The sequence below is a fragment of the Panulirus ornatus genome, chromosome 10, assembly GCF_036320965.1.
Source record: "Panulirus ornatus isolate Po-2019 chromosome 10, ASM3632096v1, whole genome shotgun sequence".
In the NCBI taxonomy this organism is placed as follows: domain Eukaryota; kingdom Metazoa; phylum Arthropoda; class Malacostraca; order Decapoda; family Palinuridae; genus Panulirus; species Panulirus ornatus.
Genome location: NC_092233.1, coordinates 28,881,107 through 28,905,529, shown reverse-complemented (window position 1 = coordinate 28,905,529; position 24,423 = coordinate 28,881,107). Strand labels below are relative to the sequence as shown.

The 24,423-nt window shown below is 41.9% G+C and overlaps 1 protein-coding gene across 2 annotated transcripts in view; it reads left to right on the top strand.

Annotated features, from left to right (window-relative positions):
* The window catches only part of LOC139750863 (target of EGR1 protein 1-like), a 123,249-nt gene that overhangs the window by 56,900 nt on the left and 41,926 nt on the right, over positions 1 to 24,423 (top strand). The gene's annotated exons all lie outside the window — the stretch shown is intronic.

Below are 24,423 nucleotides of genomic sequence, written 5' to 3'. Positions count from 1 at the left end.
TAAAATCTTGGAGAACTCTCCTTGTACAGGCCCTGACAACATATCAAACTTTCAAGTCAAACATTATGGCACGTTTTCAGTCCAAGTACCCACAGATGTTTTCAATTATTGGCCACTCAGGAAAATCCTAAACATCTGGAAATTTGCCAACATAATACCAATCCTTAAACCCTGTAAAGTCCTCCAAATCCCTAAGCTCCCCCATCTTCCTATCACCCAGTATTATTTCTGTCCTCAGTTTCGAAATTCTTTAAGAAACTGATCCACAACAGAATTTAAAAAGAAAAATCCCACTCTTCCACACAGCATGGATTCAGACCCAAACACTTTACCATCACACTGCACACTGACCTGACACAACATATCTTAGATGGATTCATCCAACCACAACTCATCTTCTGTGGAGTACTCGTGGCAGTAGACATCATCCAAGCATCTGATACTCCCCAATGCATCCTTTTACAAAAAAATGCTTGAAACCATAGTCCACAAGTGTTACAAACACTAGCTGGCCATATTTATAGCCATCTATCATGGCAGAGTCACTCACAATGGCTTCAACTGTAAAACATTTAAACTCTACAATGGAGTTTCCCAAGGAGCAGATTTTTTTTCTTTAAATTTCTTCAGTCTTTTCCAGCAGTCTGTACAAAATTTGCACACAGAAAAGTCACTGGCTGCCTAGCAACCACAAAGAGTGAAACAAAGATACTCCCAATATGGTCCCACCTCAACATGCTTGGCACTCAATTCTGTGTAATAGCACTACATCCCTCATACCCAAACTACTTATAACTAACCATTAATACCCAACTAGAAATAAAATGCTTACCCCTGCCACACACTTCAGTAACTTATCCCTGGGATAGGGGAGGAAAAATACTTCCCACGCATTCCTCATGTGTCGTAGAAGGCGACTAAAGGGGATGGGAGCGGGGGGGCTGGAAACCCTCCCCTCCTTGTATTTTAACTTTCTAAAAGGGGAAACAGAAGGAGTCACGCAGGGAGTGCTCATCCTCCTCGATGGCTCAGATTGGGGTGCCTAAATGGGTGTGGATGTAACCAAGATGAGAAAAAAGGAGAGATAGGTAGTATGTTTGAGGAAAGGGACCTGGATGTTTTGGCTCTGAGTGAAACAAAGCTTAAGGGTAAAGGGGAAGAGTGGTTTGGAAATGTCTTGGGAGTAAAGTCAGGGTTAGTGAGAGGACAAGAGCAAGGGAAGGAGTAGCACTACTCCTGAAACAGGAGTGGTGGGAGTATGTGATAGAGTGTAAAAAAGTAAACTCTAGATTGATATGGGTAAAACTGAAAGTTGATGGAGAGAGATGGGTGATTATTGGTGCATATGCTAAATGGAAATAGTGAAGAGCTTGTAGATTTATGTGCTGAAAAAGGACTGGTGATTGGGAATACCTGGTTTAAAAAGAGAGATATACATAAGTATACGTATGTAAGTAGGAGAGATGGCCAGAGAGCGTTATTGGATTACATGTTAATCGATAGGCATGCGAAATAGAGACTTTTGGATGATAATGTGCTGAGAGATGCAACTGGAGGGATGTCTGATCATTATCTTGTGGAGGTGAAGGTGAAGATTTGTAGAGGTTTTCAGAAAAGAAGAGAGAATGTTGGGGTGAAGAGAGTGGTGAGAGTAAGTGAACTTGGGAAGGAGACTGGTGTGAGGAAGTACCAGGAGAGACTGAGTACAGAATGGAAAAAGGTGAGAACAAAGGAGGTAAGGGGAGTGGGGGAGGAATGGGATGTATTTAGGGAAGCAGTGATGGCTTGCGCAAAAGATGCTTGTGGCATGAGAAGCGTGGGAGGTGGGCAGATTAGAAAGGGTAGTGAGTGGTGGGATGAAGAAGTAAGATTATTAGTGAAAGAGAAGAGAGAGGCATTTGGATGATTTTTGAAGGGAAATAATGCAAATGAGTGCGAGATGTGTAAAAGAAAGAGGCAGGAGGTCAAGAGAAAGGTGCGAGAGGTGAAAAAGAGGGCAGATGAGAGTTGGAATGAGAGAGTATCATTAAATTTTAGGGAGAATAAAAAGATGTTCTGGAAGGAGGTAAATAAAGTGCATAAGATGAGGGAATAAATGGGAACTTCAGTGAAGGGGGCAAATGGGGAGTTAATAACAAGTAGTGGTGATGTGAGGAGATGGAGTGAGTATTTTGAAGGTTTTTTGAATGTGTTTGATGATAGAGTGGCAGATATAGGGTGTTTTGGTCGAGGTGGTGTGCAAAGTTAGAGGGTTAGGGAAAATGATTAGGTAAATAGAAAAGAGGTAGTAAAAGCATTGCAGAAGATGAAAGTCAGCAAGGTAGCGGATTTGGATGGTATTGCAGTCGAATTTATTAAAAAGGGGGTGACTGTATTGTTGACTGGTTGGTAAGGTTATTCAATGTATGTATGATTCATGGTGAGGTGCCTGAGGATTGGCGGAATGCTTGCATAATGCCATTGTACAAAGGCAAAGGGGACAAAGGTGAGTGCTCAAATTACAGAGGTATAAGTTTGTTGAGTATTCCTGGTGTGGTTTCAGAAGTGGTAGAGGATGTGTGGATCAGGTGTTTGCTTTGAAGAATGTATGTGAGAAATACTTAGAAAAGCAAATGGATTTGTATGTAGCATTTATGGATCTGGAGAAAGCATATGATAGAGTTGATGGAGATGCTCTGTGGAAGGTATTAAGAATATATGGTGTGGGAGGCGGGTTGTTGGAAGCAGTGAAAGGTTTTTGTCGGGGATGTAAGGCATGTGTACGTGTAGGAAGAGAGGAAAGTGATTGGTTCTCAGTGAATGTAGGTTTGCGGCAGGGGTGTGTGATGTCTCCATGGTTGTTTGATTTGTTTATGGATGGGGTTGTTAGGGAGGTAAATGCAAGAGTTTTGGAAAGAGGGGCAAGTATGAAGTCTGTTGGGGATGAGAGAGCTTGGGAAGTGAGTCAGTTGTTGTTCGCTGATGATACAGCGCTGGTGGCGGATTCATGTGAGAAACTGCAGAAGCTGGTGACGGAGTTTGGTAAAGTGTGTGGAAGAGGAAAGTTGGGAGTGGGTGTGAGTAAGAGCGGGGTTATTGGGTGCAGTAGGGTTGAGGGTCAGGTCAATTGGGAGGTGAGTTTGAATGGTGAGAAGCTGGAGGAAGTGAAGTGTTTTAGATATCTGGGAGTGGATCTGTCAGCGGATGGAGCCATGGAAGCGGAAGTGGATCATAGGGTGGGGGAGGGGGCGAAAATTTTGGGAGCCTTGAAAAATGTGTGGAAGTCGAGAACATTATCCCGGAAAGCAAAAATGGGTATGTTTGAAGGAATAGTGGTTCCAACAATGTTGTATGGTTGCGAGGCGTGGGCTATGGATAGAGTTGTGCGCAGGAGGATGGATGTGCTGGAAATGAGATGTTTGAGGACAATGTGTGGTGTGAGGTGGTTTGATCGAGTAGGTAACGTGAGGGTGGGAGAGATGTGTGGAAATAAAAAGAGCGTGGTTGAGAGAGCAGAAGAGGGTGTTTTGAAGTGGTTTGGGCGCATGGAGAGAGTGAGTGAGGAGAGATTGACCAAGAGGATATATGTGTCGGAGGTGGAGGGAACGAGGAGAAGAGGGAGACCAAATTGGAGGTGGAAAGATGGAGTGAAAAGGATTTTGTGTGATCGGGGCCTGAACATGCAGGAGGGTGAAAGGAGGGCAAGGAATAGAGTGAATTGGAGCGATGTGGTATACAGGGGTTGACGTGCTGTCAGTGGATTGAATCAAGGCATGTGAAGCGTCTGGGGTGAACCATGGAAAGCTGTGTAGGTGTGTATATTTGCGTGTATGGACGTGTGTATGTACATGTGTATGGGGGGGTTGGGCCATTTCTTTCGTCTGTTTCCTTGCGCTACCTCGCAAACGCGGGAGACAGCGACAAAGTAAAAAAAAAAAAAAAAAAAAAAAAAAAAAAAAAAAAAAAAATCATGGCAGAGTCACTCACAATGGCTTCAACTGTAAAACATTTAAACTCTACAATGGAGTTTCCCAAGGAGCAGATTTTTTTTCTTTAAATTTCTTCAGTCTTTTCCAGCAGTCTGTACAAAATTTGCACACAGAAGAGTCACTGGCTGCCTAGTAACCACAAAGAGTGAAACAAAGATACTCCCAATATGGTCCCACCTCAACATGCTTGGCACTCAATTCTGTGTAATAGCACTACATCCCTCATACCCAAACTACTTATAACTAACCATTAATACCCAACTAGAAATAAAATGCTTACCCCTGCCACACACTTCAGTAACTTATCCCTGGGATAGGGGAGGAAAAATACTTCCCACGCATTCCTCATGTGTCGTAGAAGGCGACTAAAGGGGATGGGAGCGGGGGGGCTGGAAACCCTCCCCTCCTTGTATTTTAACTTTCTAAAAGGGGAAACAGAAGGAGTCACGCGGGGAGTGCTCATCCTCCTCGATGGCTCAGATTGGGGTGCCTAAATGGGTGTGGATGTAACCAAGATGAGAAAAAAGGAGAGATAGGTAGTATGTTTGAGGAAAGGAAACCTGGATGTTTTGGCTCTGAGTGAAACAAAGCTTAAGGGTAAAGGGGAAGAGTGGTTTGGAAATGTCTTGGGAGTAAAGTCAGGGGGTTAGTGAGAGGACAAGAGCAAGGGAAGGAGTAGCACTACTCCTGAAACAGGAGTGGTGGGAGTATGTGATAGAGTGTAAAAAAGTAAACTCTAGATTGATATGGGTAAAACTGAAAGTTGGAGAGAGATGGGTGATTATTGGTGCATATGCTAAATGGAAATAGTGAAGAGCTTGTAGATTTATGTGCTGAAAAAGGACTGGTGATTGGGAATACCTGGTTTAAAAAGAGAGATATACATAAGTATACGTATGTAAGTAGGAGAGATGGCCAGAGAGCGTTATTGGATTACATGTTAATCGATAGGCATGCGAAATAGAGACTTTTGGATGATAATGTGCTGAGAGATGCAACTGGAGGGATGTCTGATCATTATCTTGTGGAGGTGAAGGTGAAGATTTGTAGAGGTTTTCAGAAAAGAAGAGAGAATGTTGGGGTGAAGAGAGTGGTGAGAGTAAGTGAACTTGGGAAGGAGACTGGTGTGAGGAAGTACCAGGAGAGACTGAGTACAGAATGGAAAAAGGTGAGAACAAAGGAGGTAAGGGGAGTGGGGGAGGAATGGGATGTATTTAGGGAAGCAGTGATGGCTTGCGCAAAAGATGCTTGTGGCATGAGAAGCGTGGGAGGTGGGCAGATTAGAAAGGGTAGTGAGTGGTGGGATGAAGAAGTAAGATTATTAGTGAAAGAGAAGAGAGAGGCATTTGGATGATTTTTGAAGGGAAATAATGCAAATGAGTGCGAGATGTGTAAAAGAAAGAGGCAGGAGGTCAAGAGAAAGGTGCAAGAGGTGAAAAAGAGGGCAGATGAGAGTTGGAATGAGAGAGTATCATTAAATTTTAGGGAGAATAAAAAGATGTTCTGGAAGGAGGTAAATAAAGTGCATAAGATGAGGGAATAAATGGGAACTTCAGTGAAGGGGGCAAATGGGGAGTTAATAACAAGTAGTGGTGATGTGAGGAGATGGAGTGAGTATTTTGAAGGTTTTTTGAATGTGTTTGATGATAGAGTGGCAGATATAGGGTGTTTTGGTCGAGGTGGTGTGCAAAGTTAGAGGGTTAGGGAAAATGATTAGGTAAATAGAAAAGAGGTAGTAAAAGCATTGCAGAAGATGAAAGTCAGCAAGGTAGCGGATTTGGATGGTATTGCAGTCGAATTTATTAAAAAGGGGGTGACTGTATTGTTGACTGGTTGGTAAGGTTATTCAATGTATGTATGATTCATGGTGAGGTGCCTGAGGATTGGCGGAATGCTTGCATAATGCCATTGTACAAAGGCAAAGGGGACAAAGGTGAGTGCTCAAATTACAGAGGTATAAGTTTGTTGAGTATTCCTGGTGTGGTTTCAGAAGTGGTAGAAGGTGTGTGGATCAGATGTTTGCTTTGAAGAATGTATGTGAGAAATACTTAGAAAAGCAAATGGATTTGTATGTGGCATTTATGGATCTGGAGAAGGCATATGATAGAGTTGATAGAGATGCTTTGTGGAAGGTATTAAGAATATATGGCGTGGGAGGCAAGTTGTTAGAAGTAGTGAAAAGTTTTTATCGAGGATGTAAGGCATGTGTACGTGTATGAAGAGAGGAAAGTGATTGGTTCTTAGTGAATGTAGGTTTGTGGCAGGGGTGTGTGATGTCTCCATGGTTGTTTAATTTGTTTATGGATGGGGTTGTTAGGGAGGTAAATGCAAGAGTTTTGGAAAGAGGGGCAAGTATGCAGTCTGTTGTTGTTCACTGATGATACAGCGCTGGTGGCTGATTCATGTGAGAAACTGCAGAAGCTGGTGACTGAGTTTGATAAAGTGTGTGAAAGAAGAATGTTGAGAGTAAATGTGAATAAGAGCAAGGTTATTAGGTACAGTAGGGTTAAGGGTCAAGTCAATTGGGAGGTAAGTTTGAATGGAAAAAACTGGAGGAAGTGAAGTGTTTTAGATATCTAGGAGTGGGTTTGGCAGCGGATGGAACCATGGAAGCGGAAGTGAATCATAGTGTGGGGGAAGGGGCGAAAATTCTGGGGGCCTTGAAGAATGTGTGGAAGTCGAGAACATTATCTCGGAAAGCAAAAATGGGTATGTTTGAAGGAGTAGTGGTTCCAACAATGTTGTATAGTTGCGAGGTGTGGGCTATGGATAGATTTGTGCGCAGGAGGGTGGATGTGCTGGAAATGAGATGTTTGAGGACAATATGTGGTGTGAGGTGGTTTGATTGAGTAAGTAATAATAGAGTAAGAGAGATGTGTGGTAATAAAAAGAGTGTGGTTGAGAGAGCAGAAGAGTGTGTTTTGAAATGGTTAGGTCACATGGAGAGAATGAGTGAGGAAAGATTGACCAAGAGGTTATATGTGTCAGAGGTGGAGGGAACGAGGAGAAGTGGGAGACCAAATTGGAGGTGGAAAGATGGAGTGAAAAAGATTTTGAGTGATCAGGGCCTGAACATGCAGGAGGGTGAAAGGCTTGCAAGGAATAGTGTGAATTGGAATGATGTGGTATACCGGGGTCGACATGCTGTCAATGGATTGAACCAGGGTAGGTGAAGCGTCTGGGGTAAACCATGGAAAGTTGTGTGGGGCCTGGATGTGGAAAGGGAGCTGTGGTTTTGGTGCATTATTACATGACAGGTAGAGACTGAATGTGAATGAATGTGGCCTTTGTTGTCTTCCTAGCGCTACTTCGTGCACGTGAGGGGGGGGAGGGGGTTGTTATTTCATGTGTGGCAGGGTGTCGATGGGAATGAATAAAGGCAGACTATGAATTATGTACATGTGTATATATGTATATGTCTGTGTGTGTATATATATATGTATACGTTGAGATGTATAGGTATGTATATTTGCGTGTGTGGACGTGTATGTATGTACATGTGTATGTGGGTGGGTTGGGCCATTCTTTCATCTATTTCCTTATGCTACCTCACTAATGCGGGAGACAGCGACAATGCAAAATAAATAAATAAAATATATATTTATTTTGCTTTGTCGCTGTCTCCAGTGTTAGCGAGGTAGCACAAGGAAACAGACGAAAGAATGGCCCAACCCACCCACATGCACATGTATATACATACATGTCCACACACGCAAATATACATACCTATACATCTCAACCTATACATATACATACACACACAGACATATAGATATATACACATGTACATAATTCATACTGTCTGCCTTTATTCATTCCCATCGCCACCCCGCCACACATGAAATAACAACCATACCCCCTCATGTGCGCAAGGTAGCGCTAGGAAAAGACAACAAAGGCCACATTCGTTCACACTCAGTCTCTAGCTGTCACGTAACAATGCACCGAAACCACAACTCCATTTCCACATCCAGGCCCCACAGAACTTTCCATGGTTTACCTCAGATGCTTCACATACCCTGGTTCAATCCATTGACAGCACGTCGACTCCAGTATACCCCATCGTTCCAATTCACTCTATTCCTTGCACACCTTTCACCCTCCTGCATGTTCAGGCCCCAACCACTCAAAATCTTTTTCACTCCATCTTTCCACCTCCAATTTGGTCTCCCACTTCTCCTCGTTCCCTCCACCTCTAACACATATATCCTCCTGGTCAATCTTTCCTCACCCATTCTCTGCATGTGATCAAACCATTTCAAAACACCCTCTTCTGCTCTCTCAACCACACTCTTTTTATTACCACACATCTCTCTTACCCTATTATTACTTACTCAATCAAACCACCTCAGTAACTTCTACTCATATATTCCCTCCCAAAATAAATGTAACACTAACAAAACACAGACACACTGAAATAACATGACAAGCATGAAACAACCAACCTCCTTACTCAATTTTAAACTCTTATTCACCTGACATATACCCATCACGAACCAAACTCGCCATATTGATATGAGTTATACACTCCCACTTATCTCTGGACATCACCCAGCCCTACCACACTACAAACACTGCTTCACCACATGACTTCTCTTGCCCATGATGCAATTGCCATAAAAGACACTGAGGACTTACTACTCAGTAACCTTGCACTCTCTCTACATAGAACCACATCACAACACTTTATGGCATGTGGTCCAAACCATTGGATATAGCCATCTTTCTGGGTGTCGCAGGAGTCTCATAAGGGTAGAAGAGACTCCTGGGGCAGAAAAATTAGAGGAAGTGAAGTGTTTTAGATATCTGGAAGTGGGCAGTGAATGGAGCCATGGAAGTTGAAGTGAGTCATAGAGCGGGGAAGGGGGTGAAGCTTCCGGGAGTGATCAAGAATATGTGGAAAGAGAGAATGTTAATTCGGAAAAGGAAAATGGGTATGTTTGAAGAATATATATATATAGGCAAGAAAAAATACTTCCCACGCATTCCTCACGTGTTGAAGAAGGTTTAGAGGGGATGGGAGCGGGGGGGCTGGAAACCGTCCCCTCCTTGTATTTTAACTTTCTAAAAGGGGAAACAGAAGAAGGAGTCATGCGGGGAGTGCTCATCCTCCTCAAAGGCTCAGATAGGGGTGTCTAAATGTGTGTGGATGTAACCAAGATGAGAAAAAAGGAGAGATAGGTAGTGTGTTTGAGGAAAGGAACCTGGATGTTTTGGCTCTGAGTGAAACGAAGCTCAAGGGTAAAGGGGAAGAGTAGTTTGAGAATGTCTCAGGAGGTTAGTGAGAGGACAGAAGCAAGGGAAGGAATAGCACTACTCCTCAAACAGGAGTGGTGGGAGTCTGTGATAGAGTGTAAGAAAGTAAACTCTAGATTGATATGGGTAAAACTGAAAGTTGATGGAGAGAGATGGGTGATTATTGGTGCATATGCACCTGGGCATGAGAAGAAAGATCATGAGAGGCAAGTGTTTTGGGAGCAGCTGAGTGAGTGTGTTAGTAGTTTTGATGCACGAGACTGTGTTTTAGTGATGGGTGATTTGAATGTAAAGGTGAGTAATGTGGCAGTTGAGGGAATAATTGGTGTACATGGGGTATTCAGTGTTGTAAATGGATATGGTGAAGAGCTTGTAGATTTATGTGCTGAAAAAGGACTAGTATTTGGGAACACCTGGTTTAAAAAGAGAGATATACATAAGTATACGTATGTAAGTAGGAGAGATGGCCAGAGAGCGTTATTGGATTACGTGTTAATTGATAGGCGCACGAAAGAGAGACTTTCGGATGTTAATGTGCTGAGAGGTGCAACTGGAGGGATGTATGATCATTATCTTGTGGAGGCGAAGGTGAAGATTTGTAGAGGTTTTCAGAAAAGAAGAAAGAATGTTGGGGTGAAAAGAGTGGTGAGAGTAAGTAGGCGTGGGAAGGAGACTTATGTGAGGAAGTACCAGGAGAGACTGAGTACAGAATGGAAAAAGGTGAGAACAAAGGATGTAAGGGGAGTGGGGGATGGAATGGGATGTATTTAGGGAAGCATTGATGTCTTGCGCAAAAGATGCTTGTTGGATGAGAAGCGTGGGAGGTGGGCAGATTAGAAAGGGTAGTGAGTGGTGGGATGAAGAAGTAAGATTATTAGTGAAAGAGAAGAGGGAGGCATTTGGACGATTTTTGCAGGGAAATAATGCAAATGAGTGGGAGATGTATAAAAGAAAGAGGCAGGAGGTCAAGAGAAAGGTGCAAGAGGTGAAAAAGAGGGCAAATGAGAGTTGGGGTGAGAGAGTATCATTAAATTTTATGGAGAATAAAAAGAGGTTTTGGAAGGAGGTAAATAAAATGCGTAAGACATGGGAACAAATGGGAACTTCAGTGAAGGGGGCAAATGGTGAGGTGATAACAAATAGTGTTGATGTGAGAAAGAGATGGAGTGAGTATTTTAAAGGTTTGTTGAATGTGTTTGATGATAGAGTGGCAGATATAGGGTGTTTTGGTCGAGGTGGTGTGCAAAGTGAGAGGGTTAGGGAAAATGATTTGGTACACAGAGAAGAGGTAGTAAATGCTTTGCAGAAGATGAAAGCCAGTAAGGCAGCAGGTTTGGATGGTATTGTAGTGGAATTTATTTAAAAAGAGGGTAACTGTATTGTTGACTGGTTGGTAAGGTTATGTAATGTATGTGTGACTCATGGTGAGGTGCCTGAGGAATGGCGGAATGCTTGCATAGTGCCATTGTACAAAGGCAAAGGGGATAAAAGTGACTGCTAGAATTACAGAGGTATAAGTTTATTCAGTATTCCTGGTAAATTATATGGGAGGGTATTGATTGAGAGGGTGAAGGCATGTACAGAGCATCAGATTGGGGAAGAGCAGTGTGGTTTCAGAAGTGGTAGAGGATGTGTGGATCAGGTGTTTGCTTTGAAGAATGTATGTGAGAAATACTTAGAAAAGCAAATGGATTTGTATGTAGCATTTATGGATCTGGAGAAGGCATATGATAGAGTTGATAGAGATGCTCTGTGGAAGGTATTAAGAATATATGGTGTGGGAGGCAAGTTGTTAGAAGCAGTGAAAAGTTTTTATCGAGGATGTAAGGCATGTGTACGTGTATGAAGAGAGGAAAGTGATTGGTTCTCAGTGAATGTAGGTTTGTGGCAGGGTTATGTGATGTCTCCATGGTTGTTTAATTTGTTTATGGATGGGGTTGTTAGGGAGGTGAATGCAAGAGTTTTGGAAAGAGGGGCAAGTATGCAGTCTGTTGTGGATAAGAGAGCTTGGGAAGTGAGTCAGTTGTTGTTCGCTGATGATACAGCGCTGGTGGCTGATTCATGTGAGAAACTGCAGAAGCTGGTGACTGAGTTTGGTAGAGTGTGTGAAAGAAGAAAGCTGAGAGTAAATGTGCATAAGAGCAAGGTTATTAGGTACAGTAGGGTTGAGGCTCAAGTCAACTGGGAGGTAAGTTTGAATGGAGAAAAACTGGAGGAAGCGAAGTGTTTTAGATATCTGGGAGTGGATCTGGCAGCGGATGGAACCATGGAAGCGGAAGTGAATCATTGGGTGGGGGAGGGGGCGAAAGTTCTGGGAGTTTTGAAGAATGTGTGGAAGTCGAGAACATTATCTGGGAAAGCAAAAATGGGTATGTTTGAAGGAATAGTGGTTCCAACAATGTTATATGGTTGCGAGGTGTGGGCTATGGATAGAGTTGTGTGGAGGAGGGTGGATGTGCTGGAAATGAGATGTTTGAGGACAATATGTGGTGTGAGGTGGTTTGATCGAGTAAGTGATGGAAGGGTAAGAGAGGTGTGTGGAAATAAAAAGAGTGTGGTTGAAAGAGCAGAAGAGGGTGTTTTGAAATGGTTTGGTCACATGGAGAGAAGGAGTGAGGAAAGATTGACCAAGAGGATATATGTGTCAGAGATGGAGGGAACGAGGAGAAGTGGGAAACCAAACTGGAGGTGGAAAGATGGAGTGAAAAAGATTTTGAGTGATCGGGGTCTGAACATGTAGGAGGGTGAAAGGCGTGCAAGGAATAGAGTGAATTGGAATGATGTGGTATACCAGGGTATACGTGCTGTTAATGGATTGAACCAGGGCATGCGTCTGGGGTAAACCTTGGAAAGTTCTGTGGGGCCTGGATGTGGAAAGGGAGCTGTGTTTTCGGTGCATTATACATGACAGCTAGAGACTGACTGTGAATGAATGTGGCCTTTGTTGTCTTTTCCCAGCGCTACCGTGCGCACATATGGGGGGAGGGGGTTGTTACTTCATGTGTTGCGGGGTGGCGATGGGTATGAATAAGGGCAGACAGTATGAATTATGTACATGTGAATATATATGTATACGTTAAGATGTATAGGTATATATATGTGCTGTGTGTGGACGTGTATGTATATACATGTGTATGTGGGTGGGTTGGGCCATTCTTTCGTCTGTTTCCTTGCTAACATGGGAGACAGTGACAAAGTATAATATATATACTGGGGATAGGGGAGAAAGAATACTTCCCATGCATTCCTCACGTGTCTTACAAGGCGACTAAAGGGGACGGGAGCGGGGGGCCAGAAACCCTCCCCTCCTTGTATTTTGACTTTCTAAAAGGGGAAACAGAAGAAGGAGTCACGCGGGGAGTGCTCATCCTCCTCGAAGGCTCAGATTGGGGTGTCTAAATGTGTGTGGATGTAACCAAGATGAGAACAAAGGAGAGATAGGTAGTATGTTTGAGGAAAGGAACCTGGATGTTTTGGCTCTGAGTGAAACGAAGCTCAAGGGTAAAGGGGAAGAGTGGTTTGGGAATGTCTTGGGAGTAAAGTCAGGGGTTAGTGAGAGGACAAGAGCAAGGGAAGGAGTAGCACTACTCTTGAAACAGGAGTTGTGGGAGTATGTGATAGAGTGTAAGCAAGTAAATTCTAGATTGATATGGGTAAAACTGAAAGTTGATGGAGAGAGATGGGTGATGATTGGTGCATATGCACCTGGGCATGAGAAGAAAGATCATGGGAGGCAAGTGGTTTGGGAGCAACTGAATGAGTGTGTTAGTGGTTTTGATGCACAAGACCAGGTTATGGTGATGGGCGATTTGAATGCAAAGGTGAGTAATGTGGCAGTTGAGGGAATAATTGGTATACATGGGGTGTTCAGTGTTGTAAATGGAAATGGTGAAGAGCTTGTAGATTTATGTGCTGAAAAAGGACTGGTGATTGGGAATACCTGGTTTAAAAAGCGAGATATACATAAGTATACATATGTAAGTAGGAGACATGGCCAGAGAGCGTTATTGGATTACGTGTTAATTGATAGACGCGCGAAAGAGAGACTTTTGGATGTTAATGTGCTGAGAGGTGCAACTGGAGGGATGTCTGATGATTATCTTGTGAAGTTGAAGATTTGTAGGGGTTTTCAGAAAAGAATAATGTTGGGGTGAAGAGAGTGGTGAGAGTAAGTGAGCTTGGGAAGGAGACTTGTGTGAGGAAGTACCAGGAGAGACTGAATATAGAATGGAAAAAGGTGAGAACAAAGGAGGTAAGGGGAGTGGGGGAGGAATGGGATGTATTTAGGGAAGCAGTGATGGCTTGCACAAAAGATGCTTGTTGGATGAGAAGCATGGGAGGTGGGTTGATTAGAAAGGGTAGTGAGTGGTGGGATGAAGTAAGATTATTTGTGAAACAGAAGAGAGGCATTTGGACGATTTTTGCAGGGAAAAAATGCAAATAAGTGGGAGATGTATAAAAGAAAGAGGCAGGAGGTCAAGAGAAAGGTGCAAGAGGTGAAAAAGAGGGCAAATGAGAGTTGGGGTGAGAGAGTATCATTAAATTTTAGGGAGAATACAAAGATGTTTTGGAAGGAGGTAAATAAAGTGTGTGAGACAAGGGAGCAAATGGGAACTTCAGTGAAGGGGGCTAATGGGGAGGTGATAAGAATTAATGGTGATGTGAGAAGGAGATGGAGTGAGTATTTTGAAGGTTTGTTGAATGTGTTTGAGGATAGAGTGGCAGATATAGGGTGTTTTGGTCGAGGTGGTGTGCAAAGTAGGAGGGTTAGGGAAAATGATTTGGTAAACAGAGAAGAGGTAGGAAAAGCTTTGCGGAAGATGAAATCCGGTAAGGCAGCAGGTTTGGATGGTATTGCAGTGGAATTTATTAAAAATGGGGGTGACTGTATTGTTGACTGGTTGGTAAGGTTACTTAATGTATGTATGATTCATGGTGAGGTGCCTGAGGATTGGTGGAATGCTTGCATAGTGCCGCTGTACAAAGGCAAAGGGGATAAGAGTGAGTGCTCAAATTACAGAGGTATAAGTTTGTTGAGTATTCCTGGTAAATTATATGGGAGGGTATTGATTGAGAGGGTGAAGGCATGTACAGAGCATCAGATTGGGGAAGAGCAGTGTGGTTTCAGAAGTGGTAGAGGATGTGTGGATCAGGTGTATTGTTTTGAAGAATGTATGTGAGAAATACTTAGAAAAGCAAATGGATTTGTACGTAGCATTTATGGATCTGGAGAAGGCATATGATAGAGTTGATAGAGATGCTCTGTGGAAGGTATTAAGAATATATGGTGTGGGAGGCAAGTTGTTAGAAGCAGTGAAAAGTTTTTATCGAGGATATAAGGCATGTGTACGTGTAGGAAGAGAGGAAAGTGATTGGTTCTCACTGAATGTTAGTTTGTGGCAGGGGTGTGTGATGTCTCCATGGTTGTTTAATTTGTTTATCGATGGGGTTGTTAGGGAGGTGAAGCGTCTGGGGTACACCATTGGAAAGTTCTGTGGGGCCTGGATGTGGAAAGGGAGCCGTGGTTTCGGGCATTATTGCATGACACCTAGAGACTGAGTGTGAATGGATGGGGCCTTTGATGTCTTTTCCTAGCGCTACCTCACACACATGAGGGGGGAAGGGGGATGTTCCATGTGTGGCGAGGTGGCGATGGGAATGAATAAAGGCAGACAGTGTGAATTGTGTGCATGTGTATATATGTATACGTCTGTGTGTGTATATATATGTGTACATTGAGATGTATGGGTATGTATATTGGAGTGTGGGAACGTGAATGTATATACATCTGTATGGGGGTGGGTTGGGCCATTTCTTTCGTCTGTTTCCTTGCGCTGCCTCGCAAACGCGGGAGACAGCGACAAAGGAAAATAAAAGAAAAATATGTATATATATATATATATATATATATATATATATATATATATATATATATATATATATATATATATATTTTTTTTTTTTTTTTTTTTTTTTCTTATTTTTTGCTTTGTCGCTGTCTCCCGCGTTTGCGAGGTAGCGCAAGGAAACAGACGAAAGAAATGGCCCAACCCACCCCCCATACACATGTATATACATACGTCCACACACGCAAATATACATATCTACACAGCTTCCCATGGTTTACCCCAGACGCTTCACATGCCCTGATTCAATCCACTGACAGCACGTCAACCCCGGTATACCACATAGATCCAATTCACTCTATTCCTTGCCCTCCTTTCACCCTCCTGCATGTTCAGGCCCCGATCACACAAAATCTTTTTCACTCCATCTTTCCACCTCCAATTTGGTCTCCCACTTCTCCTCGTTCCCTCCACTTCCGACACATATATCCTCTTGGTCATTGTTTCCTCACTCATTCTCTCCATGTGCCCAAACCATTTCAAAACACCCTCTTCTGCTCTCTCAACCACGCTCTTTTTATTTCCACACATCTCTCTTACCCTTACGTTACTTACTCGATCAAAGCACCTCACACCACACATTGTCCTCAAACATCTCATTACCAGCACATCCATCCTCCTGCGCACAACTCTATCCATAGCCCACGCCTCGCAACCATACAACATTGTTGGAACCACTATTCCTTCAAACATACCCATTTTTGCTTTCCGAGATAATGTTCTCGACTTCCAAACATTCTTCAAGGCTCCCAGGATTTTCGCCCCCTCCCCCACCCTATGATCCACTTCCGCTTCCATGGTTCTATCCGCTGCCATATCCACTCCCAGATATCTAAAACACTTTACTTCCTCCAGTTTTTCTCCATTCAAACTTACCTCCCAATTGACTTGACCCTCAACCCTACTGTACCTAATTACCTTGCTCTTATTCACATTTACTCTTAACTTTCTTCTTCCACACACTTTACCAAACTCAGTCACCAGCTTCTGCAGTTTCTCACATGAATCAGCCACCAGCGCTGTATCATTAGCGAACAACAACTGACTCACTTCCCAAGCTCTGTCATCCCCGACAGACTTCATACTTGCCCCTTTCAAAAACTCTTGCATTCACCTCCCTAACAACCCCATCCATAAACAAATTAAACAACCATGGAGACATCACACACCCCTGCCGCAAACTTACATTCACTGAGAACCAATCACTTTCCTCTTTTCCTACACGTACACATGCCTTATATCCTCGATAAAAACTTTTCACTGCTTCTAACAACTTGCCTCCCACACCATATATTCTTAATACCTTCCACAGAGCATCTCTATCAACTCTATCATATGCCTTCTCCAGATCCATAAATGCTACATACAAATCCATTTGCTTTTCTAAGTATTTCTCACATACATTCTTCAAAGCAAACACCTGATCCACACATCCTCTACCACATCTGAAACCACACTGCTATTCCCCAATCTGATGCTCTGATGCTTCCACTGCAATACCATCCATATATATATATATATATATATATATATATATATATATATATATATATATATATATATATATATATATATATATCCCTGGGGATAGGGGAGAAAGAATACTTCCGACGCATTCCTCACGTGTCGTAGAAGGCGACTAAAGGGGACGGGGGAGCGGGGGGCCAGAAACCCTCCCCTCCTTGTATTTTAACTTTCTAAAAGGGGAAACAGAAGAAGGAGTCACACGAGGAGTGCTCATCCTCCTCGAAGGCTCAGATTGGGGTGTCTAAATGTGGATGTAACCAAGATGAGAAAAAACGAGAGATAGGTAGTATGTTTGAGGAAAGGAACCTGGATGTTTTGGCTCTGAGTGAAACAAAGCTCAAGGGTAAAGGGGAAGAGTGGTTTGGGAATGTCTTGGGAGTGAAGTCAGGGGTTAGTGAGGGGACAAGAGCAAGGGAAGGCGTAGCACTACTCTTGAATCAGGAGTTGTGGGAGTATGTGATAGAGTGTAAGAAAGTAAACTCTAGATTGATATGGGTAAAACTGAAAGTTGATTGAGAGAGATGGGTGATTATTGGTGCATATGCACCTGGGCATGAGAAGAAAGATCATGAGAGGCAAGTGTTTTGGGAGCAACTGAATGAGTGTGTTAGTGGTTTTGATGCACAAGACTGGGTTATAGTGATGGGTGATTTGATTGCAAAGGCAGTTGAGGGAATAATTGGTATACATGGAGTGTTCAGTGTTGTAAATGGAAATGGTGAAGAGCTTCTAGATTTATGTGCTGAAAAAGGACTGGTGATTGGGAATACCTGGTTTAAAAAGCGAGATATACATAAGTATATGTATGTAAGTAGGAGAGATGGCCAGAGAGCGTTATTGGATTATGTGTTAATTGATAGACGCACGAAAGAGAGACTTTCGGATGTTAATGTGCTGAGAGGTGCAACTGGAGGGATGTCTGATCATTATTTTGTGGAGGCGAAGGTGAAGATTTTTGGGGTGTTTTCAGAAAAGAAGAGAGAATGTTGGGGTGAAGAGGGTGGTGAGAGTAAGTGAACTTGGGAAGGAGACTTGTGTGAGGAAGTACCAGGAGAGACTGAGTACAGAATGGAAAAAGGTGAGAACAATGGAAGTAAGGGGAGTGGGGGAGGAATGGGATGTATTTAGGGAATCAGTGATGGATTGCGCAAAAGATGCTTGTGGCATGAGAAGAGTGGGTGGTGGGTTGATTAGAAAGGGTAGTGAGTGGTGGGATGAAGAAGTAAGAATATTAGTGAAAGAGAAGAGAGAGGCATTTGGACGATTTTTGCAGGGAAAAAATGAAATTGAGTGGGAGACGTATAAAAGAAAGAGACAGGAGGTCAAGAGAAAGGTGCAAGAGGTGAAAAAAAGGGCAAATGAGAGTTGGGGTGAGAGAGTATCATTAAATTTTAGGGAGAATAAAAAGATGTTCTGGAAGGAGGTAAATAAAGTGCGTAAGACAAGGGAGCAAATGGGAACTTCAGTGAAGGGCGCAAATGGGGAGGTGATAACAAGTAGTGGTGATGTGAGAAGGAGATGGAGTGAGTATTTTGAAGGTTTGTTGAATGTGTTTGATGATAGAGTGGCAGATATAGGGTGTTTTGGTCGAGGTGGTGTGCAAAGTGCGAGGGTTAGGGAAAATGATTTGGTAAACAGAGAAGAGGTAGTAAAAGCTTTGCGGAAGATGAAAGCCGGCAAGGCAGCAGGTTTGGATGGTATTGCAGTGGAATTTATTAAAAAAGGGGGTGACTGTATTGTTGACTGGTTGGTAAGGTTATTTAATGTATGTATGACTCATGGTGAGGTGCCTGAGGATTGGCGGAATGCATGCATAGTGCCATTGTACAAAGGCAAAGGGGATAAGAGTGAGTGCTCAAATTACAGAGGTATAAGTTTGTTGAGTATTCCTGGCAAATTATATGGGAGGGTATTGATTGAGAGGGTGAAGGCATGTACAGAGCATCAGATTGGGGAAGAGCAGTGTGGTTTCAGAAGTGGTGATGTGTGGATCAGGTGTTTGCTTTGAAGAATGTATGTGAGAAATACTTAGAAAAGCAAATGGATTTGTAGGTAGCATTTATGGATCTGGAGAAGGCATATGATAGAGTTGATAGAGATGCTCTGTGGAAGGTATTAAGAATATATGGTGTGGGAGGCAAGTTGTTAGAAGCAGTGAAAAGTTTTTATCGAGGATGTAAGGCATGTGTACGTGTAGGAAGAGAGGAAAGTGATTGGTTCTCAGTGAATGTAGGTTTGCGGCAGGGGTGTGTGATGTCTCCATGGTTGTTTAATTTGTTTATGGATGGGGTTGTTAGGGAGGTGAATGCAAGAGTTTTGGAAAGAGGGGCAAGTATGAAGTCTGTTGGGGATGAGAGAGCTTGGGAAGTGAGTCAGTTGTTGTTCTCTGATGATACAGCGCTGGTGGCTGATTCATGTGAGAAACTGCAGAAGCTGGTGACTGAGTTTGGTAAAGTGTGTGAAAGAAGAAAGTTAGAGTAAATGTGAATAAGAGCAAGGTTATTAGGTACAGTAGGGTTGAGGGTCAAGTCAATTGGGAGGTGAGTTTGAATGGAGAAAAACTGGAGGAAGTGAAGTGTTTTAGATATCTGGGAGTGGATCTGGCAGCAGATGGAAACATGGAAGCGGAAGTGGATCATAGGGTGGGGGAGGGGGCGAAAATTCTGGGAGCCTTGAAGAATGTGTGGAAGTCGAGAACATTATCTCGGAAAGCAAAAATGGGTATGTTTGAAGGAATAGTGGTTCCAACAATGTTGTATGGTTGCGAGGCGTGGACTATGGATAGAGTTGTGCGCAGGAGGATTGATGTGCTGGAAATGAGATGTTTGAGGACAATGTGTGGTGTGAGGTGGTTTGATCGAGTAAGTAACGTAAGGGTAAGAGAGATGTGTGGAAATAAAAAGAGCGTGGTTGAGAGAGCAGAAGAGGGTGTTTTGAAATGGTTTGGTCACATGGAGAGAATGAGTGAGGAAAGATTGACCAAGAGGATATATGTGTCGGAGGTGGAGGGAACGAGGAGAAGAGGGAGACCAAATTGGAGGTGGAAAGATGGAGTGAAAAAGATTTTGTGTGATCGGGGCCTGAACATGCAGGAGGGTGAAAGGAGGGCAAGGAATAGAGTGAATTGGAGCGGTGTGGTATACCGGGGTTGACGTGCTGTCAGTGGATTGAATCAAGGCATGTGAAGCATCTGGGGTAAACCATGGAAAGCTGTGTAGGTATGTATGTTTGCGTGTGTGGACGTATGTATATACATGTGTATGGGGGGGGGTTGGGCCATTTCTTTCGTCTGTTTCCTTGCGCTACTTCGCAAACGCGGGAGACAGCGACAAAGTAAAAAAAAAAAAAAAAATATATGTATTCCTACGAGTCCACGGGGAAAATGAGACACGATAAGTTCCCAAGTGCACTTTCGTGTAATAAACACATAATCAGGGGAGACAGAAAAGAGAAATGTAAGTTAGTTGATATACATTGATGAGATGAAGCTAGGACGCCATTTGGTAAATATGCAGTTGTCCAAGACAGACAATGAGCGTTCATAAACTTATCATTTTACAAATATGATCAACAATAAGGTTATCTAATTTGTTTAGACCATCACTAATAAGATTATAATATTTGTGTATTTAATAATAGAAGATTTAATGATATAGCTCGTGGTAATAGAATTAGATTTGATAACTGAGATGGCATTGCTCCAGTCAGTACAATGATCATAGTTTTTAACGTGATTAAACAAGGGATTTGATTCCGTTCCCGTTCTTATACTATATTTATGTTGCTTAAGTCTAACAGAAAGATCCTTAACAGTCTGCCCAACATAAAACTTATCACAATTTCTACATGGCACTTTATAGATGCATCCAGGAGAATTTTCTGGCGAATTCCTGATTTAGGTATTCTTTATAGTATTATTGTTGCTGAAGGCAACATTTACATTAAAGGATTTAAGCAACATGGGAAGTAAAGTAAAATTATTATAAAAACGTAGAACTAAAAGATTCTTGGTGTCAATGGGAGGTTTGGGCTTAACTCTATAAATTGATTTCTTTGGTAACTTAAGGGATTTATCAATGGGTACTTTATCTAGGGTACTTTAACTTAGATCCAAGAGAATATATCTTCTCAAACTTGTAAAGTGGTTTAAGCTCCGATGTAATGAAGGTTGAAGCATTTGTGGGGAGATGCTTATTAAGCAAGCCAAAGTTTTCATGGAGATCTAAAGTTAGACTATGACTGTAAATATTCAATGGGATGGTTACACAGGTTTAAGTGAAGACATGGAATATCAGCTCATAATGTTTGCAGAGAAAAGCTTATTGCTGACACAGAAGCTTGTAATGTAAGGTCGTATTAAAAGAATTGATAAAAACTCCAATTCTCTAATAAACAACCAACAGTAATATGTAAAGGGCAAGAGTGAGTGCACAAGCCAGTTGCATGGCTAGGACTGATGCAGTATGGGCTGGCTGCCATACCAATAACAATTAAAACAAAAATAGCAACAAGAGCTGACCAAAGCCAACTACCAACTTATGGTCATTCGTTACATTAATGACTCGTTGCAAAGCTGCAACAAAGTTTGTTGATGAATTTGCACAGGTAGTGGCAGCATAAAACTTAGCCCCAGAACAAGTGTATAATGCTAATGAATCTGCCCTGTATTTACGTCATATGCCACGAAAAACCCTTGCCCCAAGATATTGAGGAGTTTCCATCTGGGGATACTTCTGATGTAAATTGATGTAACAATAAAAACCTTGTTTGAAATTGAAAGATTTGATGGTTGTATTATTTCCTATTTTAAGCTTTGCTTTACCTTTGATAACACCAATATGTATGTGGAATGAGCTGGCAAGACAAGGGGTTGGGAATATGTTTACATAAGGGGGTTTCCTTAGGGGTCAGTTTCTGTTTTCTGGCATTTTCTGTAGTCTGGCAATGGGCAGGTCCCACTGTTGCCAGATTAAAGAGGTTCAACCTGTAGTTGCAAAGGTTTTGGTCAAGCCTCAGAATGGTTAGTCTTAACAAGTGGTGTTCCACTGGGATCAGTTCTCTTTCTCATGTATATTGATGATGGTGATAATGGGCTACATTGCAAGATATTGAAATTCACAGATGATACTAAGCTGGGAAATAAATGTACATCTGAAAATTAATCTACAACTGAAAATTAATACCTGCAACTTCAAACCATCATAGACAAATTGATGGACTGGGCTCATTGGGTGACAAATGAATCATCAAAATGTGCAGTTTTACATATTTATTGTAAACACAAGCAGGCAAGCTACAGTATGAATTCTGCTGAACTATGAAGCTTAAATGGGGAAAAGACTTGGATGTAACAATCTTTGGTGACTTAAAGCCAAGCAAGCACTACACGGAAGTAGTAAAAAGGCAAACAGATTTTTTGGATTCATAGGTAGAATTTTTTAATTTAAGTCGAGGGAAATCATCATTCTTTACAGTTCATTGATGAATTGTAATCTTGTGTACAATATTCAGTTTTGGTTACTTTACTTGGAAAAAGACTGACAGTTTACAGAGTAGTGTTGGGCTATCAGGATGATTCTTGGACTAAGAAACAATTTGTGTGAGAGCCAGCTCGATGACTTAGATTTATTTAGCTTGGAAAAGAGAAGGCTAACATATGATCAAGTACATGTATTCAAAATTCTCAAAGGCTTTGATGCTTTAGATCTAAGTAGCTAATATTGGCTTGACTTGTTTGATTAAAATGGAAACAATCTAATGGGTGAATGTTTTGCCTCGAATGTTTTCCCCCATTAAAATGGATACAAACCAGTGGATAAATGTTTACCTCGAATTTGCCCCCTCCCCATGGGATTGTTCATGAGGAGAATGTTATAGCATATAGAAAGGATGAAAGCAGCATCATAGGTACATGTAAGAGTAGACTTGATGAATATGTTGCATCAAGTCCATGACATAATTTGCACCACCATACCAGTTTGCAGGCTTTTTCCTTTTGAAACATTAGTATGCCAATTTACTTGTATCACACTAATGTGTGAGTTTCTGACATCTTTTACTTTTGCAAACAGCCCCAAAAGGACCCAATAGTATGTTGCTTTATGAATTCCTTTGTATTTTTGTTTGTTAGAGGAATGGGTATTTGTGAGTATAGGTTTCTGAAGTGTGAGGCAGGGGTTAGTTTTTTATTTCTACCTGGGGGTTGGTTGTTAGTAATGGAGTGATTTGGATGAGAAGGGTCTAGTATTGTTGCAAAGAATTAAGTGCTGATCGTGTTGAGGAGGGATTGCCCTTGAATAATCTGCATTTTCTTGTATAGGTGTTGAGTTTTTATGGTAGCTAGGCAGCTAATGATTGTTTTGAGCATTCTGTTCTGTGAGCTTTCAGTTCTGTCATATTTTCTTTTTGAAAACATATACAGATGTGAGGCATAGATGAGGGTGGAGGCGATGAATTGTGTGTAAGGGATACTAAGAAATTTTTTTTCCCCAAATCTGTTACCAGTTGGTGTTTTAAGGGCATTTAGTTTATCTTTTCCTTTTGTGTTAATGTTTGTGGGGTGGGGAGTGAATGTCATGTGAGTGTATGTGTGCTGTATGTGATGCCCAGAGTACTGATAGTGTTTTGCTGAGTGGAAGTGATTGACATTCAAGGTGACAGAAATATGCAAGTTGGATTTGTGTCTGTTTGGGGTTAAAAGGGTGATTTAAGACTTATGGAGAGATTTAGACATTCTCTTCCGAGTGAACTGTTGTTCCAGTTGTGAAATGTTTTACATGTTTCTTGTTGCTTCTTTAGTTTCAGGATGCTGTGATGTGATTGCAAGGTCATTTGCATATAAGAGGGAATTGAAAGTCATGTAGGAAGAGATTGAAGAGGGTTGGAGAAAGAACTGCTTCTTTGGGAAGTCCATTATAGAGCTTAAGGTTTTTAGAGTAAAGTCTTTGTGAGTGACTTTGAGATAGTGGCCAATTGTGAAGTTGACTAAACACTTTATGTTGTTATGGAATGTTGTGTGAGGATATGCTGGGGGACAGGGCCAAATGCCTTCATTGTCTATTGTCACCAGTATTGTGTGGAAGGGTGGGTTGTCATTGGTTGAAGCCATTTAAAATATGTTATGCGAGGTTTCTCCATAGTGTGGCAACGAAGTGATTGGGTCTAAAGCAATGTCATTTAGGTGAAAGTGGGATATTTTGCATGATTCTGATATGGATCTGTTTTTGGAAAAGTTTGGATACTGAAGGTAGAAGTGATAAAGGTGTTGGATGATTTTGAGGGTTGCACAATTGTCATTATGTCAGTAGTTTTCAGATGTAATGGCTATTGTGTAGTCAGGAGTGATTGAAGATATCTGTAAGTGCTTGAATTGCAGATGGGCCAAAGAGGTTAAAGTGAACTTTGATATGTTGTTAAATACAGAGTTGAGTTCAAATGATATGTCTGTAGTAAGAGCTAGTGAAATATGAAAAATTATCATTACTGTAATTTCAGACTTCAGCTTACCTTTCAGAACCAGAAATCTTATTTCTTTATGCCTACACAGGCTTTGTTTTTAATAAGCAGTCTGAATACTCACTGTTGCTAAGAGTATTTTGTACATATATTTGCTTCCACTGAAATATTGTTGTACAACACCCTCCAGAAACTATGAACACAGTTCACTTCCTTCCAATCAGAGGGGTTAAATGTGTCTTACATGAGATTATAACATTAGCCAATCACTCGAGTAGGCCTTACATTTTTCATTTGATTTATAAGTGTTC